The sequence below is a fragment of the Leucopleurus acutus genome, assembly GCF_964270905.1.
Source record: "Leucopleurus acutus genome assembly, chromosome: 13".
Classification (NCBI taxonomy): Eukaryota; Metazoa; Chordata; class Mammalia; order Artiodactyla; family Delphinidae; genus Leucopleurus; species Leucopleurus acutus.
Window position 1 is genome coordinate 20,361,130 of NC_139155.1, and position 17,335 is coordinate 20,378,464.

At 40.6% G+C, this 17,335-nt stretch overlaps 1 pseudogene across 1 annotated transcript; it reads right to left on the reverse strand.

The window, feature by feature from the left end:
• Positions 1 to 1,390: 1,390 nt before the first annotated feature.
• LOC309970631 lies at positions 1,391 to 14,870 on the reverse strand (annotated as a pseudogene). Its single transcript has 10 exons — positions 14,787 to 14,870; positions 11,807 to 12,027; positions 11,142 to 11,319; positions 10,250 to 10,266; positions 9,333 to 9,559; positions 8,330 to 8,483; positions 6,929 to 7,038; positions 6,136 to 6,249; positions 4,564 to 4,710; positions 1,391 to 1,522 (listed from the first exon to the last, which is right to left on the reverse strand). The product of its transcript is annotated as an uncharacterized misc_RNA (transcript).
• Positions 14,871 to 17,335: the final 2,465 nt, after the last annotated feature.

Below are 17,335 nucleotides of genomic sequence, written 5' to 3' on the forward strand. Positions count from 1 at the left end.
GCATCATGTTCTTCCTCCTGGATGGGGACGCATTCCCTACAAGGTCTCTTCAGAACTATACCACCACCACAAAATTCCTTTTGCTACCAAGCTCTGATCTCAGCTGGCTCTCCTGGAAAATGGCAATAAAGTAAATACACAGTAAGGTGGTTTCAAGGGATGACAGGCCTTTTATGACCTGATTACGTACGTTATGTAGATGGCTACTTCCCCACACCAAAAGTGAGTCATTCCTAATTCTCATTGTCTTCTATATAGTCAATAGAGCTAGTTATCTAGAAGAGAGAGAGAGACAGAGAGAGAGAGAAATACATACAGATTTATTTTTAGGTTAAGAGCAAACATCCTAAGATATCTAAAAATTCCATTATGTGTCAGGGAAATATAACTGAAAGAGGGTGGCGGTTCAAGGCATTAAAAAGTGTCTGTACTGACTGGGTTTTATATAGGGTAGCCCAGAACTGATGGTGATACCCAAGCAAAATGCAGGGGTACCAAATACCTATTAAAATAAATTGTAAACAAAAATCAAGCACAGATTAGATCTGAACAAATTCTTTTCTACTTAAGACAATGACCCCCAACTTAGAGACCACTAGCCTCTACCAGTTTTCAAGTGATGACAAGTAGTCCTCAAATTCATATACACACCCAGCCAATAGACTAAATAAAACACATGCTTCTCAACCATAGGGATGACTATTCCTCAAATGTAAATAGTTCATGATGTGATTAATAAAATCCAAATACATTCAAAGAAAGTATTGAATTCATAATTAGCTTGTCATTAAGTATTTTCTCAGCTAATATACAATAAATATTCAACTACTCGTATGACTGAGTCCTTGAAATTTTGGGCTTTATAAAAAGTATCTTCATGTCAACAGAAGGGTTGAGAATGGCTAACCTAAGGTTTTTACTAAACTCTCCAGACAAAGTTAGATGTACCCGGGTTCCAGTGCCTCCGTATGTACAACATACATAAGCTGATCTCCCTACTTCCTTCCACAGTGATGAATATAACCAAAATACAAGCACGGCACTAAGTTTCAGTGATGTGCAAAAAAAACGGATTTTCCTCTGGAGTAATAAATTTGAAGTAACAAAAGGAAAATAAATATATACACGTGACTAAAATCCATACAAAAATATATTAATTTAATTTATCAGATCCCCTCCATAGATAATCTGCACAGAGTACACTGAAATGTTCTCTTAGCATGAATTGACTATGATCTTATCAGCTAAATGAGCCCACAGGGCTGCTTCACACCTGCTTTCCCAGTATCACTCTGTAAAGAGCTCCAAGCTCATTAGCCAAGTGGACCTTCTTTAAAAACAGCAAGAATAACATGAAGAGCAAAGAATAGATATGAACTCATCAGCAAATCTAAGGCAGGTTGATTGCCTGGTCCTCCTTGAATTTGGAGATCTTCTTAAACTCACTTTGCTTAAAGAAAAGCTGGGCCAGGATGTGGTCTGCTGTGGCCTGGAGATAATCGTCCATGTTAAGGGTTTGCAACTGACAGTGGAAACAAAAAGAAGATGTATCAGCACCAAATTACTCAGGTTCCTACAAAGATCTTACAGCCATCAAGGCATTTTCAAGACTGTAGGTATAGCCGTGTAACATTAGGAGCTATGAAATCCTGCGAACGGTCCCCTTGTACACTTGTCTTCTCTTGCCATGGGGAGCTCACCATTTCGACTCTGGGAGTAAGGAAAGTCTGACTGATAGCTAGAGATGCTGAGGCATCTGAAGCTTTCTTTATTTTTTTTTAATTTTTTTGCGGTACGCGGGCCTCTCACTGTTGTGGCCTCTCCCGTCGCGGAGCACAGGCTCCGGACGCGCAGGCTCAGCGGCCATGGCTCACGGGCCCAGCCGCTCCGCGGCATGTGGGATCTTCCCGGACCGGGGCACGAACTCGTGTCCCCTGCATCGGCAGGTGGACCCGCAACCACTGCGCCACCAGGGAAGCCCTGAAGCTTTCTTTAGAAGGGACCTCCATCCCACTGGGAGGTAGTTCTCTTTAAAGAGGGAGCAGGACCTTTTGTCTACTTGTAAGCAGGGACTAGTGGCAAAAGGGCCCCTCAGAGCTCCATGCCCACAGGCACCTGATGGAGGCTACCTGGCTGCCAGGTAAGTAGTCCTCCTCCTGCACAGCCAGAGACAGTAGTTCATCTCTGCCTAACTGGCCTGGCTGTCCAGTTGGCTGGCTCTGACTCTGTCTGTCCTTGTGCCCTCTCTCTATCACGATCTTACTGTCCTTTCTGCACCCCTCCCCCTCGACACTACCTCTCTTTCTCAGCCAGCCTCTCAATTTCTGCATGTATGTGGGTCTCTCTGTGTCTCTCACTGTTTCTGTCTCTCTCTGTGTCTGTGTGTGTCTCTGAGCTTACCTGTCTCTGAATCTCTCTCCTAACTCTTTGTGTGTGTGTCTCTAGGTATGTCTGCCTTTCCCTGCCCCTCTGTGTATAGGTCTGTCTGTGTCTGGGTATCTGTGTATCTGTGTGTCTCTCCTTCTGTGTCTCTGTCTCTTTATGGGTCTCTGTCCCTCTCTGTATCTATGTCTGTATGTCTCCTTCTATTTGTGTATCTGTGTTGTTTCTCTCTTTTTCTCTGTGTTTGTGTCATTCTCTTTGTAGATCTCTGTCTGTCTCTCTCTCTCTCTCTGTATGTCTCTATCTCTGTGTGTCTCTGGGCATGTATGTCTCTCTCTGTGTCCCTATGTCTCATTCTGTGTTTCTTTCTAGGCATGTGTTTCTGTCTCTCAGCCTCTCTCTTATTCTTCCTCCTTCCTCTTTCCCTTCATACCCCTATGCAAAATAAATCCCCGTTAGAAACACCCCTAATACCCCTTCTAATGGGTTAGTTGGGGTTATGCTCCCTCAAGATGCATATCAGACATTCCTGGTGGTGGGGGTAGATGTAAAAAAAATTCCTTCTACCCAAAAGTCTGATTCATTTTTTCCTTCCCTGCTGTGGATCACTCCCTTAAACTGCTTCTTTTCATTAAAAAAAAAAAGAAAAGAAACCCTCTACTTCTATTCTATTTTCAAAAGATTTATATTCTTTAATTCTTAACTTGTATTTAATAATTTTCAATTGTTATTTTTAGCCTTCTTTCATATTTTTAAGTTTTAATTTGTTGGTATTAAACTTTCACGTCACATTAGTCTTTAATTAATTTTTAAAATTCCCTTTTCTTGATCTTAATTTTTTTAACTCTAACTTTCTGTTTTAATGAGTTTTTCCCTTCTTTTCACTATTTATATTTGATTGGATTTCATTTTGCTTCATAATTTGTTCTTATAACAGCTGCAGAGAATGATGACCAAGGGGGTGGCAGTAGTGGTGAGCCCCACACCAAAAGCAGGGGACACTGGAATCCTCTTCCCCCCGAGAGTCTACAGCTAGCTTTCCATTGCATCTCCTCCTCACAGAGCTCTTCACAAACCTCATCCCAGGCAACCCCAGGAAGGTTTAGAGACCCAGAGAAGCAGATGCTGGAATTTTCCAGTGTCCCTCAAAGAAGGAAAGTGTCATCATGGGAAATAAGCACCACTGAGCAGGATGGCGTAGGTTCTGTAGATGATACTGCTGGATTCATGCTGTGCTCTCCCCCGGAGATCTTGTTGGGTCTCCATGTAGGAAGAACCATGGCCAAGAGGAATGTCTGTCTCTTCCTGGATTTGCCCCAGGAATACCCAGACTCTTATAATTCTCACCCAGACTCAGCAGGGAACCTAGTCCTAAGGACTGTTCAAAAATCTAAATTCCACTATTTATTCTTGTTTTTCAAACACATTATTCATCTAATTAAGGAACACTGGGGTGAATTTTTAAAAGCAAACAACTATGTAATACAATAAACAATTCCTCTTAATGTATGTTTTATACTGCAGATCATGATATATCAGATTTGCTTAAAACAAAGAATGATGGGAAGGAATGCTACTCCTTCTTGGTAGCACTGCTCAATCATACTCAATGTTACTTCACGTCTCCTAAAGTTTCTTTTCATATACAAGAGACTCTTCTTTTCCTCTCTCTGCTAAGTAAATTCCAGAAGAATAAACTAGCCATGCTCACTTCAGCTTCTCCCTCTCTGTCTGGGAACTGGCAAAGCTTCAAAAATCATGCTCTGCTTCTCTACGATGTAAGGTAGTACAAGGGCCCACCTCAATGTCGGAAGGCCAGCCCAGTTCTGGAGATAGATATTGGGAAACCCACTTGCCCACAGATATTAATCATATTCTCTTAAATACCTGCTTGATTAGTAATAGAAATGATTTCCTGGATCTCTATATACTGCTCTTTGGTCTTTTTTCTCAGCTGGTTGAGAATTGGGGAAATTAAGAGGGAATGTGATGTATTGGATCTCTTTATAACTGAATGAAAAGATTATTTGATTCTTCTCTTCACACATTCGTTCAGCCAGTTCAATCATTTATTCAACACACATATACTGAGGGCCCCCTATGATGCAGATACATTGCTTAGCAGAGTATTCTGCACATCACTGGCACTCAGCAAGCTCTTTTGAACTGGCTTATTCTCACCTGGTCTCCAGTGCTGAAGGCAAGAACGAGAAGCAATTCCTTATCGCATGTACTCTTAACGTAATGCTGGGTTCCAGTGGGGAAAAATATCACATCTCCAATGTGAATGCTGAACTCTATGGTACACTGAGCATTGATAATGCCCACCTAAGGCGGGGAAAAAACTATGCTGAGGGCTTTCCCGGTGGCGCAGTGGTTGAGAGTCCGCCTGCCGATGCAGGGGACACGGGTTCGTGCCCCGGTCTGGGAAGATCCCACACGCCGCGGAGCGGCTAGTCCCGTGAGCCACGGCCGCTGAGTCTGTGCATCCGGAGCCTGTGCTCCGCAACAGGAGAGGCCACGACAGTGAGAGGCCCGCGTATCGCAAAAAAAAAAAAAAAAAAAAAACAACTATGCTGAAGTTAAGCAAATAAAATCAAATATTCATTAAGGCTAAGTATTCATAGTGAAGAACAGATGGATAAAAGCATATGGTTATACAGGGACTTCGCAGAAAAGAGGCAATCCTGCACATTAACTCTCCTGTTTCTGAGACAAAATCCCACAAAAATTAAAAGATGCTCTACTTAAAGTAAATGTCCCCCAAAATGCATTAGTGAATTCAGTAGTGTAGAACATCATGCAAAAAGAGCATTAATCACCATGTTCTAATTAAGGGTTATCAGTGACATTCCCTAATTAGGCAGAGGATTTAAATTGCAGTGTTGCCACCTCTATGCCCGCCTTTCTACTTGCTTGGGAAAATTCAGCCTTCTGGGAGAGCAGCATCCTAACGGTCTTTTAAAAAAGAGTCCGAGACTGAATGTGCACACGAACGCACACAGATGAGCACAAAGCACACCAAAAATAAAATCTGATCCTTGAAATTAAATTTGTGGAAGATGACAATGCCCTTTTCCAATTTATTAAAGCTTTCACTTCTAAAAACATAAAACTTTTGCTACGGGTGACATAAAAGGTGAATTTCAGTCTTTTCTGATTCTTTCTGTCAAGACTGATTCAGGTACAAGCTAGAGAAGCCCATTTTACCTGTAGACCTCCCCAGGAGCCCTGTAGTAACATGCTACTTCGTGTGGTTTTTCCGAAGAATCAAAGGGGGTGATGTTAATAACTTCACCAAGATGACAAGTATGCGTCAGAAGGATCCTGGATAAATGGGGATATATGGCCACCCTGCTGGCGCTCCACATCTCCCCATCCCCCCACTCATCTTACACTGAGAGGCAAACAGCCAATTTCACAGTCCCCAAAGTAGAGCACATTAAATGCTTGCATTACCTGAGAATGCAAAACTCTGAACATGTAAGCAGGTATTCCAGCCCCTCACCATGAGTGATAAACCTCTTTATCAGTTCTGAAATGTTCTTAGCTCCTTCTCATGCTAAGAGCAAACTTGGAAGTTACCTAGCAGGACCTGCATGGTATCCTCTGTGGAAATGGCCCAGAAAGCCATTGGCACAGAGTCCTATTATGCTACCAACAACTGAACCAAAACAAAGAAATACCTCCTGTTTGCTTCTTTCTGCACTGAAAAGGAAAGTTCAAAAAAAAACCTGTTCACAGAGGAATTACCTTTGCACATCCACTTATTATATATCCCATTTCATTTGCATTAAAATGAAAATGTGGCTGTCTTAATCCATTGTTATAAATCTTGAGTGTACTCAAAGTGAGGGCATTTTTGTGCTTGAGAAAGAAAAAGAAAAATGAAATCCAGTTATTTAGCCAACATTCAACTCAGCAACTTAACAATTCATATAATCATAATAATAACTAATATTTATGAAGCCCTCACTGAGAACATGCAATTTTTTATGTTCTTTACATTTATTATGTCACTTGTCCTTTATAATAATCTTATAAGGTTGCCACCAACCTTATGAGATGAAATTAAATTCTAGGTTGGTTGAGTATACTAGGGTCACCCAGTGGCAGAACTGGGATTTGAATCAGGGAATTTGATGCCACAGCTGTGCTCTTAGTCATTAAGCAATACAGCCAGTTGAGCATTTAAAACAAATGAAAATGAAAAGAGAAATGAAAAGAGAAATCTCACGAGCATCCAGTCTCTTTGTTAATGTAACCACCCATGCCAAGAAGTTAAGCTCCCAAATTCACAATGAGGCCTCAATCAATAGTTTGCATTGATCAAATCAACCAGTGTTTGACTAGCTCTTTCCTTTTCCTTTGTCTAGAAAAATGATGAATCCAATCTAAATCTCATATTTCATCCATTTTAATAATAATTAAATAATAATAATTAAATAAATAATATTTTAATAATTTCAAAACATTTTTCAGGAATTCACTAAAAATTTAGTGAATTCAGGAATTCACTAAATTCACTAAAATTTAGTGAATTTAGTGAATTCAGGAATTCACTAAAAATTTTTTCATTGTTGCTTAGTTCACTTCTGTTTTTCCAATATTGTGCCAATTGTATTATTCCTCCTGGAAATTGATATTCTTTTGAACCTGAATCAGATGAAGTTTAAAAAACAAAATAAGATAAAACTACTTCAAAATGGTACTACAAAAGGAGTGTCAAATGCAGTTCTAGTAAGGTACATAGCCCTTCTATAGTCACAGAAAGTTTATGTGGTAGGAATTGCCAATACCACATCCTATGTTCCCCCAAGATACTGATCTGATACTGTCAGATACTATCCTAACTTCCCAAACTCTCTTGAAATTTCTAACATAGAGGGACCTCTTTAAGACAGACATTCAAGTCAGGGGACCTGGCTGGAAAACGTGAGAGTCATCCTAAATACCAATCCCTACCTCTCCCCTTAATCCGTCAACGAAGCCCTGTCAGTCCTGCGTCTCTAAATTCTCTGCTTCTCAACAATTCTTTCCCTCTCACATAGTGCAGGCCACCATCATCCCCTACTGGAGGGACTGCAGGAGCCCCCTGACCCATCACCCTGCCTGTCACCTGGCCACTTCCAATTATTCTCCACAATCCAGCTGGATTGGTCATCACTTCAAAAAACAAAACTAACACCAACTCAAAAAGATATATGCACCCCATGTTCATCGCAGCATTATTTACAATAGCCAAGATACAGAAACAACCTAAGTGCCCAAGCTCACAGATACAGAGAACAGAGTGGTAGCTGCCAGTGGTGGGGGTGGGGGTGGGTGAAATGGTTGAAGGAAGTCAGAGACACAAACTTCCAGTTACAAAATAAACACATCATGGGCATGTAATGTGGAGCAAGGCGGCTATAGTTAGTAATACTGTATTGCATACTTTAAAGTTGCTAAGATCTTGTAAGTTCCCGTGACAAGGAAAAAATCTGTAACTATGTATAGTGACGGATGTTAACTAGACTTATTGTGGTGATCATTCCACAATATATACAAATATTGAATCATTGTGTTGTATACCTGAAACTAACATAGTGTTGTATGTCAATTATACCTCAATAAAATAAAATAATTAAAAACCTCATTGTGTCACTCTCCTATTTAAAGCCCCTTAATTGCTACATGATTGGCCTCTCCTCTCTCATAAGCCTCTTCTCCTACAGCATTCCCCAGCCCCAGCACACCCCCCTCACACTCTGAATTTTTTTTGCACATTTTCTTTTGTTTCCAGGCCTTTTCTCACATTTCCTACTCTGTTGAGAAATGTGTCTTTTCAAACTTCTCTTGACTGTGACCCACTGTAAAAAACACATTACATCTCAATCCAATACACCTATATAATCATATATATAAATACTTAACTAAAAAGGCTTCACAAAATAACATACCATACCTTTCAGGTCATACAATTATCTCCACACAAGGCTATCTGGAGACTGGGAGTAATCAGCATTGACAACCAGTTCTGCCAAGCTGGGAGGAAGACTGACCCCCTCATCCTCTTTTTGCTTATGGAATGTTCTAATGAAACTAATTCCACCTTCAGGCTGAAACACATAAGAGACCATATAAGGTATTTGTGAAACATTCTACAAATTTTAACAATAGAAGGGGCGGTAGCTGAGGATAGGGCAGCACTGGCACCAGTGTGGTTTTCAGTGGCCCAGTCAAAAGAGCTGACCTCGATTAGCCTAAGACTTGTGATCTTTATGAAAATCTTCCAAGCATTCAATGTATGGGCATTAGTATTTTATGGTCAATATAAACGCCTGCAAAAATATACACTGGTTCCCATGCTTACCAACACTCTCACTAATGACTCATTTCTTCTACTTCTCCCTATAACATTAGAGCAGGATCTGCTGCAAGATAAATCTCAAAATCTTTTTATTTAGATTCCTAAATTTACCACAAAACCCCTTCCAGGTACCACTCACGGGCCATCACCAATTCTGATCAACCATTTGCACTGTCAGCATCCACATTTGACCCTCTATACCCAGCATTATCAGCAATCCCTCCAGTGATAGTATAACTACTGAAAGAGATCAGAAAGAGAAAAGCAGCCGTTCCTCAGGAAAACTGTGGGAACCCCTGCATTAGATTAGGAAAACACAATTACATTATCGGTAGCGAAGTTATCCCTGGATGATCAAATGGCTTTTCAGAGATGAAAATTATAGTAATTTTTATTAACTATATCGTAACCTTTCTACCAATTCACTATACAGTAGCTCCTACAGCAGGCCTTCGTAAGGGAAAATAAAGAGCAATTCAACTTCAACGCTCTTGAGCCCATTACCCCAATGTCACTTTGTTGACTGCTACCTTAGAAACCCGAATATTCATGCCCTCTTTGTACCTTCATGGGATTTGCTCTCAGCAGTGGTACAGACCTCAAGTGACCTGGAAGCAATGCCCTCAGGTATAGAAAAAATTACATCATCAGCTTCCAGGGTTTGAAGTTCATGATGTGTAGAAAAGAAGAGCAAGAAAAGCAGTCTTCACTCCCCACATTCTCTATCCAGTGTACTGTGTTTTTAGGGAAGAAGTTCACTTGGCCAGCTGTAACACTGTACGTGGTAACGACAGCACAATCAACCGCCCCAATCCACGCTGTCCCCTGAAACATAAACGGAAGAGCTCATCCAACACTACTTTAGAGCAATGCTCCTCAACCTTTTTTCATTACCTCCCTTCTAAGGTACCATGTTAGACTTTTTTTTCTAATCACCACCCTATGAAATGTTAACACTACAGAGGTACTATAGATCTGTATACTGTATACACATACTGCTCATGTACTACATGTACATCTATGCTTTATACATAAAAGGAGTAATATTTTTACCCTGCTAACAACCAGTTTTTGCCCCCTTTTGGGCAATACCACCCCCACTGAGCATTCAGAGCTCTAAGTTCATGCTAGTTTGATAGTCTGAAAAGACTGCAGGCACATGTGTACGCACATGCATGTGTGTGCTTGCGTGTGTTTGTGTGTGTATGCATATAGAGGCATATGTATTTTCCAGATAAGAAAAAGTCTGCATATAATTTTGATAATAATAATAGTAATAACATAGTGCTTTACTGTGTGTCCAGGTATTCTTCTAAGAAGGGTTTACTCTCATATAGATAAAGCTCTAATCTCTCTTCTTGCTGTAAATTCTAAAATCAAGTGAATTGTCCAAGTATAAAAAAGGAGTTTTATTAGCAACAACAGAAATATGTCACACACAAAAAACTGGCTGATCTATTAATAAGATCATCAGGGTAAGACCAAACTCTGAAAGTTCTATGAGAGCTTAGTCACTTCAGCTTCCCCAGGGTCTGGAATACAGAAGCCATAAATACATTTCAGAATTAATGACTTATTTGAAATTCAAGTAAGCACACTAATTTCACTTCCAAAGAATTCTTAAAGATCTAAACCACAAAAGGGCATCCAACTGGCTGATCTCAGAGACTCCAGGCTGAACATCAGCAAACCAGTTTGTTATTACAGTCACTGCTTTATTCCTTAGAGGGAAGCTGTAGTTTCTTTGATCATTAGATCAAGCTACCAGTTTTAGCTTTGGCTCAACGGACGGAACAGTGGGGATTTCCCTGGTGGCACAGTGGTTAAGAATCCGCCTGCCAATGCAGGGGACACGGGTTCGATCCCCGGTCCAGGAAGATCCCACAGGCCACAGAACAACTAAGCCCGTGCACGACAACTACTGAGCCTGCGCTCTAGAGCCCAAGAGCCACAACTACTGAAGCCCGTGCGCCTAGAGCCCATGCTCCGCAACAAGAGAAGCCACCATTATGAGAAGCCCGTGCACCACAACGAAGAGTAGCCCCTGCTCGCCGCAACTAGAGAAAGCCCGCGCACAGCAACGAAGATCCAACACAGCCAAAAATAAATAAATAAAATTAATTAATTAATTAATTTATATATAAAAAAAGATGGAACAGCGATCTTAGCTTAACAATGTATGAAAAATGATTTCATACTGAAGAAAGAAGTTCAAAGTGATGCCAAGAATAATTAAAACAAACAGGTTAATGCTTCAAGGCACTGATAACTAATCTAATTGAGTACACAGCCAAAGCCTGGATGTGGTCTACCACTTATTCAAGTAGGTTTTGCAACAACCTAAATAATAGCCTGAGGACACACAGCACAAATGCTTAAGGGCAGAACGTGGGCAAACTGGTGATACCTGTACAAGACAGCCGTGTTCGGAGGCCATTGCTTTTTATTCTCAGGGTCCCCAGAGTCATCTGTGAGCTCTGACTGTTCAAGCTGCTGCCAAAGGCGTCTTCTTCAATGCTGAGATAGTCTTCGGCATTGTTCCTGTACCAGGCCCACTGGATTGCACCACCGGGGAACTCAAACACCTGAAAAGCCATAAGCAAATCAGCAGCATGGAGGCCACCTCCTGAGGAACATGAGGCCACCATGGCCTATGGGGTAAGCGGGAAGCACAAGGGAAAAGGCAAGGTGGTGTGGCGAGTACTGGAGCCCCCAAAAGGAAGAGAAAGAATAGGTCTGCAAGACTCCGGGAGACAACGTGGTACATGCAGTGCTATCAGTCTCTGTTGGACATAAAAAAGAACACCTGTCTTGGCAAGAGAACAGGGCTGTCCTGCACTTCTCCCCTCCAGCCAAACATAAAACTATCTACTAAAGAAAAATTCTGCCTGGAGCCAATATCCACCCAACTTTCCCCCTTCTCTATCCCTCACTTCCTTTCCTCCAAGCAGCCCACAGCTGCTTCCTTCCAATGAAGAGAGAACAAAGCTTAGAAGACAAGCAATGGAAACTTTGTTCTGGAATCACCATTTATAATAGATGATTCTTTTTCCTAATACTTGTGATCCATACGTTGGATTTAGGTAAATGATTAAGAAACTTGAATTTTGGATCAACACCCTTTTGCACCATGGGAATTGCTGTTTGCAGAGGCTGGGCTCCAGGTTCTGAACGGGGCTGAGAGTTGTTAACATAAACCAAGGAGAGAATCAGGACTCCAGATGCAGTGGTAATGGTGCAGCCAAGAGACACACCAGGAAAATGCTCGTCAGTGACCACTGCCTCTTCTTTTCCTAGGAGAAATTATGAAGCCATTATTCTCTACTCTCGATGCATGAGAAATATTGCCTCCTTTCTCAATTTGGTTTATTTTCTCTTTATTTAAAAAAATGCATTTGTGGGATAAACATACTGAGTAAAATACTACATGTGGGGCTTCCCTGGTGGCGCAGTGGTTGAGAGTCTGCCTGCTAGTGCAGGGGACACGGGTTCGAGCCCTGGTCTGGGAGGATCCCGCATGCCGCAGAAGCGACTAGGCCCATGAGCCACAAGTACTGAGCCTGCGCGTCTGGAGCCTGTGCTCCTCAACAAGAGAGGCCGCGATAGTGAGAGGCCCGCGCACCGCGATGAAGAGTGGCCCCCACTTGCCACAACTAGAGAAAGCCCTCGCACAGAAACGAAGACCCAACACAGCAAAAATTAATTAATTAATTAATTAAAAAAAAAGAATAAGGTCTTTGAATGCAGAGAATGTGCTTTAAAAAAATATACTACATGTGTAAATAAATACACACATACGTACACACACAGTATGGTCAGGCCCCATAAGACGGCTGCTCTCTTGCTCCCTGTACACCCCCTGCCCCTCTCCCCAGCCCTGCCTCATGCTTACTTATGCACATGACTGCCTTCCCTCCTAAGTGGAAAGTTTAATCAGTAACCACCTGCCTGATCGCTGCCCCCCACAGCCACCTCCGCTAACCATTGTTCTAGCCCTGGGACCAGACCAGCTCCAGTATGTTCAGTCATCAACAGGAAACCAGGCACTTGTGTTGGTTGCTAACCCAGAGAGCTGTGCGGAGATGTGTTCCACAGTCCCCCTGGCAACCAAGGAGCCCTTTTGATGTCATGCCCCCTATAACTGATAGCCTCTTCCTCCCCTACGCAGGGAAGATTGCTGTCTTGTCCTGCCTGCCTGCCTGTACATGGTGGGTGTCACTCCAGGACCTCAGCCTCTGACTTGTAAGATTCCGTGTCCGGTGAATCACTGATGTCTCTGCCGCTGACTCAGGCTCTCTCTTCAGTCTAGCAGCTGGGCAAGTGCAAGGACTGCAGGCTGCGGGGCACAGCCCCACACTCACACACACCCCGTATACCCAGATGACATCCAAATAAACAAGGATAAAAATAAAAATACAAGGAGCTGGGGCACAGAATAATACTAGAAAATTAAGTACCCAGTTAAGTTTGTACATGAAATGCATTCCAAGTCAGTCAGTTAGCCCCTATTTACCAGTTTCTTCACCTGAAAATCAGAGGTTATAAGTAGTATTTTCTAAGAACTTTTTGGTTCCAGAATGTACAAATGCATTTACATGTACAGCTACATGCATGGGAATAAGCAACATATCAGTAGTCAATGGGCCTGACAGGTCTCTGTCTCTCTCTCCCCCTCCCTCCTTCATTAAATAGCTTCATTAAATTCCCTTCCTCCTGTGTATTACCTAAATGAGCTTCCAAGTCACCACCCATCTCCAAGTCACAATATTTCCATGTATTTCTATGTTACTATTTCCTGGTTTCATATCACAAATATATGCTATAAACAGCAGTATTATTTCTGAGTTACAATCCACATTACTGAGAGCTGCCAAGAAAATACACACCCTAACCTTTGGACCAATTTGCCCTCACTCCTCTGACCGCTAAAATGACCTTAATAAGCAATGATGTCCAGGACTCCTTTTCCACTGGTCTTTCTCCCTGAGCAAGCAAATCTCTGATCACTAATAATTCTACCAGACATTCTTACTTTAACATTCTTAAATATTCAAAAGAACACAAATAACAAATGTTGGTGAGGATGTGGAGAAAAGGGAAGGTTGGTGGGAATGTAAACTGGTACAGCCACTGTGGAAGTATGGAGGTTTCTCAAAAAAACTAGAGATATAACTACCATATGACCTGGCAATTCCACTCCTAGTTACATAATAATAATTTAAAAAAACACTTATTCAAAGAGGTACATGCACCCCAGTGTTCACAGCAGCATTATTTACAATTTCCAAGATATGGAAGTGTCCATCAACAGATGAATGGATAAAGAAGAGGTGGTATATATACAATGGAATACTACTCAACCATAAAAAGGAATAAAATTTTGCCATTTGTAGCAACATGGTTGGACTTGGAGGGCATTATTGCTAAGTGAAATAAGTCTGACAAAGACAAATACTGTATGATATCACTTATAAGTAGAATCTAAAAAATACAACAAACTAGTCAATATAACACAAAAGAAGCAGACTCACAGATATAGAGAACAAACTAGTGGTTACCAGTGTGTGTGGGGGGGAGGGGCAAGGTAGGGTGGGGCAGTGGGAGGTACAAACTATTGGGTGTAAGATAGACTACAAGGATGTACTGTACAATACAGGGAATATAGCCAATATTTTGTAATAACTAAATGGAGAGTAATCTTTAAAAACTGTATAAAAATTTAAAAAATTATCAATTCTTAAATGGTACATTTTGTATAACATAATCATTTACCAACATATTCAATTTAACATTGTATAAGGGTAATATATTGAACAATAACTCATTAATGCCATGAACAACAATTCATAGAAAGCTGGGCCATTAAATAGCTACAGGAGTTAAGAGTTTATGAGAGATGGCAAGTCAGGAGATATTCAGAGCAGGAGATGCTACCTTTCTGAAGAAGGTCACTTGAAGAGAGCTGGTCTAAAGAGGGACTGTTTCCTGAGCTCTGCATAAAGGTTATGGGGGGAACTAATCGCAAGACTTAAGTCCCCATTTACATTCTTACCATTCTGGATATGGTATTCATCTTCCCCCCAGACACAATATTCTGCTTTGCATCTTTATGCATTTCAAATGCTAAGTTGTCCATTGGCATAGGTGGGCAAGCAATTCACTGAAAAAGAAAAACGGGGGAGGGATGTAGCTTTAGCAAATGGAGAGATCCCTGAGACGAGAAGAATGATTATTCTTAAGGAAGGAAGTGCTTATATAGAGCTGAAAATTAAGGAAATGAAACAAGGAAGTTGTTTCTTTTTTTTTTTTTTTAGGAAGTTGTTTCTTAAACAATAATCTCAGTTGAAAAAAAAAAAAACCGTTGAAAGCATTGCCAAATTAGAGACCAACAAAACACTTCTTTTGGTCCCCAACTCTTTGCTCACTGATGGCACATACACAGATAATAACAATAGCTAACTAACATTTATTTCCTCCCTTCAACAAAGTACCAGGCACAGTACTAAGTGCTTTCCATACATCATGGGATTTAATTCTTACAGCAATCCTGTCAGGTACTATGATGATTATTCCCATTTTGTAAATTAGGAACCTGAGGCATGAAGAGGTGCGATACCTGCCCGAAATCACACAACTAGTTTTAGTGTAGAAGCAAAGCACCCTTTATCAAAAGATTCTTCCATGGCATTGGTTCTCTGCAGAGTTTGATGGTGGGTGCTCAGTCTAGCATAACATTTTATCACCCAAATCAGTCCTGCCTCTAGATAATGAGTGATTTTTCTATGTGGTTTACTTATTAGATAATTTTGTTACCTGAAAGTTAAATCTTCATTTAAAATTCATCTTGCATCAGCTTTCCTGGTGATGAGCTGTGGCCTGAGTAAGCTAAAAACTACTACTGTAATCCACAAAACAGTCACCCATCCTCTTTTGCTTTCTATCTTCCTACCTTTATTCCTTCCATAAACATGGTTGAATGCCTACTCTATTCCAGGCTGTATACCACTCTACACATTACGAAGCCTTTTATTACCTTATAATCTAGTAGGAGAAATGGAAAAGAAAGCAAATAATTTCCCCCCAAAATGTGCTGTGTTCTGATAGAAGTATGTACAAGATCTTGTGAGCACAGAAAGAATAATTGTGTTTGAGATAGGAAGAAAAGGCAAGCCCTCTCTGAAACCATAATTTTGAGCTAAGTCTTCGAGTCCCAACACTGTTTCACTTGGTAGACACACTTAGTTACATTCTATTTCATATTTCTGACTTGCCTGTAAGTAGTTTAGTAACAGACCATGTGGTAAAAATATAGATTCTCTCTGGGTCAGGCAGCTCAGGCTCTGACAAGGCTGAAGGTTAATCTATGCTCAAGTGATAGGGAGTGACTTTGTGGCTTTCCTAACATATCTCATCAAATCTAAGATGCATCAGTGACTCATATCAATTTAGCCTTTTCTCACAAAGACCTGGAATTTAAATGTATGGCATTGATTTTTGAGGTAATAAAATATTCAAAATAATTTATCTGTGGAGCCAGCAAGGTGATTTTCTCATCATGCTATCAGAGTACCATAAAACATATTTTCCTATTAAATTTTCCTTGTGCATTTGTTAGAATGAATTCAACATTTTAACATCTCTAAAAATGGGATGTGCTTTACAATGAGTGGTCTGTAAGACTCAATGGAAATATAGGTGGTGTGGTCACACCAGTATATACTAGATGAATATCAGTCCTGCCAGTGGCTATAAGCAGGGCAGAAGTTTATCGTGTGTGATTAAGAGTGAAAATTCTAGAGCCAGACCACTAAGGTTTGAATCCTAATTCTGCCACTTATTAGCTGTGTGACCTGGGGCAAGGTATTTAACCTCCCTGTGCCTCAAGTTCTTTATCTTTACAATGGGGCTAACAATGTTGCCCTCATAAAGGTGCGAGAGGACTGAACTAGTTAATATAAGTAAAGCACTTAGCACAGTGCCCATACATAGTAAATGTCCAATGAATGTCAGGCTTTTCCTTTTTAATAAGCACAAGTAGACTCACTACTTTAATAACACCCTTATCTTTATATGGTAGAAGGACATCTGAATTCATAAACTACCTATTATCCCTCCTAGTAAGTCAAATTACTACATCCTCACCCATTACCTTGAATCATTTATAGAATTGTCCTTATTCTGCAAATTAGAAAATCGGAATAAAAGACCTGCTTATATAAAGATAACAGAATTGTAACTAAAACCCAGGTTTTCTTATTGCCACTACAGTGAACTTCCTATCTAGACCATACCTAAGTACTACTGGCAATATATTTCTTAACTTTTAACCCCTTCATCTTCTTCTAACCCACCCTTTCACCATTTAACATCATTTAAACCTTGGTCACTTTAGTCTCCAAAATGGGCAGTGCTGGTGGGAAGGCAGAAGTCCTTAATATCTATGTAAGATATATACCTATGTAATATAGAATATCTATGTAAGATATTCATCACCCACCAAAAATACATTTTTTAATGAAAGAAACAGAAAATCACCATTAGATTATCATAATAATAATTGCTTCAAGCAAGATCCCTTGGTGGGTGCTTTTAACTTTTTAG